The sequence below is a fragment of the Poecilia latipinna genome, unplaced genomic scaffold (assembly GCF_001443285.1).
Source record: "Poecilia latipinna isolate Pla-1442-1.1 unplaced genomic scaffold, P_latipinna-1.0 Scaffold771, whole genome shotgun sequence".
NCBI classification, from domain to species: domain Eukaryota; kingdom Metazoa; phylum Chordata; class Actinopteri; order Cyprinodontiformes; family Poeciliidae; genus Poecilia; species Poecilia latipinna.
The window spans coordinates 118217-122063 of record NW_015113387.1 but is presented as its reverse complement, the minus strand read 5'-3'; the positions used below and the strand labels follow the sequence as shown (position 1 = coordinate 122063).

The 3847-nt window shown below is 34.4% G+C and overlaps 1 long non-coding RNA gene across 1 annotated transcript; it reads left to right on the top strand.

Moving 5' to 3' along the window:
* On the top strand, positions 1–1066 carry LOC106955858 (uncharacterized). Its single transcript, XR_001426661.1, has 3 exons — positions 1–120; positions 201–259; positions 377–1066. It is a non-coding gene; the product is annotated as an uncharacterized LOC106955858 (long non-coding RNA).
* The last annotated feature ends 2781 nt before the right edge of the window (positions 1067–3847 follow it).

Below are 3847 nucleotides of genomic sequence, written 5' to 3'. Positions count from 1 at the left end.
GGTTATCACTTGAAGTCACTCTCCTTTTGATTGCTGTGACTTCTCTAATCACTTCTGTGATTGCAAACATTGCATTTCTCTGTGACCGATCTTCCAGGGCAATGTGCAAACAATTTACAGGTAAGTGTTGTTTCTTACATGAAAATATTCAAAATTGTAGTTTTTCCATCTGTAATGTTAATATTTCTATTCCACTCCAGGAACAGAAAACACCTCTTTACAAACAAGACATAACATGATCAAGCAAAATGCAGGCAGAGTAAGTATTGATACGATAAAATGACAAATAATTTGTTTTACAAAGTGGAGACTCAAGATTTAAACAAAACTTCTTTATAAAACTGACCTTTTAATGAGTCATTTGTTTGCTACACAGGTCGAGGATGAAAATAATGCCAACTATGCTGCGTTGAATTTTTCAGAGAGCAAGGAGAGGAAAACAGGAAGGAAAGCTATGGAGATGAACACGGAAGAAAGTGTGTACTCTCAGATCAAATTCTGAATATGAATACTTCTCCATGGATCTCCCTGAGCAAGGGTTTGTGTATATTGTACTGAAATAAATATTATAAAAATATGTTTTTAAAAAAGCCCCATTCCCCTAAAATGTAGGGATATTCAATAAATATTGTTGCGCATATTTATTTTGTGCATCAACTTGTATGTAAGCTTGCATTTGAGGCTGACGGTAGCGGTAGTAGTTTGTCTTGTCACTGCTGTTGCCACTTTAAACCCTCAACCCAAATGTCCAATGTAGGGCATGTATTAGATTCAAATGAAATAAGAAACTGGTGAAAACCAGATGCACTTATATTAACATTCGTCTAGGATGAAACAAATATTAATTTTAATGTACATATTGTCAAAATAAGTCATGTCAAATATTCAATAATCAATAGAAAAATTGTTAATGGAATTGCAGTAATCAAGTTCTTGTAAATGCTGACCATCTGTTTGCATCTATTCACTGGTATTTGGAGGCTTTATCTTTTATGCTGACCTTGGACTCCTTGATGTTGAAAGACCCTCTTGATGTACTTAAGTTTTCAGCAACCTTCTCACATTGTTTATCCGATTTATGTTGGAGGTCATTCTACAGTGTTAGTATTACTTCCAGACAATAGAAATTAAGAGATTACTTGAATCCTAAATCTGCCAGTGTCTTGGACACTTTTAGACTTAACTGTACATTTTTCATTTTTGAAGATGTGTTTACATAAAAATGTTGAATTTATATGACTTAATTAGTAAGGTTCAAAGCATGCTGGAAGATTTTAACCATACTACATTATTTTCCAACAGACAAGCTGTGTTCTCAGTTATTTTTTTTATTTTTTTTTTTATCAAGAAATATTCAATCCATTTTAGGCATTTGATTAGATTTGTTTAACAGATTAAATAAAGGCTAACCTTTTTAAAATAATCTTTAAGCAGACTTTAAACTGCTTTTAGTCCACATCTGTATTGCTTCTTTATTAGTCTGATAAAATATTGTAATCATGATTTTTTTTGTTTTCGCTTGCTATGCAGAAACGCTTTGTAATAATAGAAATAAAGGTTTGAAAACATTGGTGTGTCTTCCTTTTCTATCAGAAAATCTTTGGTGAAATTGCTTTCACCAAAGAAATAGACACCTTATCATAATAAGAATGAGATAAGATGTCATAATTATGAGAAAAGATCTCGTAGTTACAAAAAATTATCTCGTAATGACAAGATTTATAATAAGCTTTATCTTGTATTTATGAGATAGCTGGAAAGGTGCGACTTACTGTCCACAACCGAAGAATCGAGAAACAGCTATCTCAACTTGTAGCTGCCACTGCTTCACAAAGGCAGCTTCTGATACCAGAGAGTAGCAGAGGTTTGCAAACGGGTTCAAATCAGCTGCAACGACTACTGTCTTTATTTGGGGGGGAAGCCATTGTTGAGATTTGGCAAACAAGTTGTCATAATTTTTAGACATTTCATAGTCAATAATTACTTTAAAATTAACATTTTTGTACTGGTTATACATAAACAATGTTTGTAAAATAATGTGACAGCAATCACTTGAGATGAAAATAATGTCCTAACTAACACTATGTGTTTGCATGTTGTGGTGTGTGATACAAACCATTCCATGAATAGTTGGTTTACAAGTGCAAAGTAACTTTGCACTGAGAGGAAAGAAACTTTTTGCTCTCAGAAAATGAATATACATTAGGCCTTCTTCATAAACATGCTGGTACTCTCTGTGACAGAGGGTGACGGAGTAGGCCAGATGTTCACATTTGTAGGCCTACTTACTGTTGAGCTACACAGTTTAGTTTCTGACTGTTTCCTTCCTTTCCTCTATCTTTGATGGAGAGAATCTCCAGTATTAAATACGTAAACAGTTACTTTATTATTTACAAACCAGCCATGGAAATTATTGTTCCTCGAATCTGATGAAAGCCTTTAGAGTTTGACCTTTAAAAGGTTTACATTTTTTTAAAGAAGGTACACACACAAACACGCGCAAACCTTGTAACGCCATATTATGTAGTAACGCCATAATATGCAATAATAAAATATGACTTCAAAATGTAATACAATCCTTGAACATTTTGTAGTTACCACCGCATTATGTGATGACATTAATACATTTTGTGCTGATTATTACAAAATTGTTTTTTAAACCTATGTAGTCGCTGCCCGCCGTGTGGCGTACAAGCATGTGACGCATTAATAAGGCTTCGTAATAACATGGACGCATACCGAGTTTTCATTTCGACTCTGTTGGACAGCACGGACTTCAAACTTTATAAAAGTGGTGTTTTTATATTGGTTTTGGGGATATTTACTTCAAAATAAAGCCAGAAATAAGATCGATCATTTCCGCCTTATTTTGTGGGGTCTAAATGTACCACATTTCGAAACAACCAATAAAAATGTGTTGACAGTCTGTTGCTAGGTAGAACGGAGACTCGCGGAAAGAGACGAGGGGGGGGATTTGGATACGGCAAGAGACTAGGGCACAGTGATGCTGTGGATTTTACTAAGTGTTTCGATGGGTTTTTTAGACGATAAGTGTGTTAGTTAGAGTTCGTGGTGTGTGCAGGGTTAGTAGTAGTTTTGCTAGCTATCGCTACATGGCTTCATAGCGAGTGCTGACGCACAGAGAAGAGAGAATGCGCGCCGGGATGGCCATTTAGACCTCGTCTTTAAAGGGTTAAGCAGTTTTATTTTGAAGCCAGATTTTAATATATTAAAGAAAAAAAAGTCAAAGAAAGAAAACCCTCCATTTGGTAGAACCCATTGACACAATCAGTGACATCATACAGTCATATAATCAGGAAATGCTGGGCTGGCTCCTCCCATACACCAGCTTAGGCAGTAGCATCTAAAAGGGACAAACAATGGTAAGTAAAAACAAAATAAATAATTTGCAAAAAATTTACATTTGAAACAAAAGAAACATTCATATTCATCCAGTGGTCCAGAAGTGCTAGCTTTAACTAAAACTTATGCATTTATGAGGACTGTAACATAATGCTGCCACAAACAAAACCATAAATAAGTGAGTGAAGCAAAGGTGCAACAGCAATGTTTAATTTCAAGCATTATGACCAAATATAAAAATATTGGATAAATAAGAAATATATTTGAGCGGTGAACTTAAACGTAACCACTTTGTCACACAAACCTGGAAATCTCAGAATTATCATAAAATTAAAACCTGTTATAAAACTGCATTGTTCAACTAAAGTTGCAGTACTGATTCACAGGAAGGTTCCTTTATTCAAGACTCATTGTCCTACTAATGGGACTTACTTATAAAATGTTTGAGAATTGATCTTCAAGCTTCAACCTTAATAAAATTTAT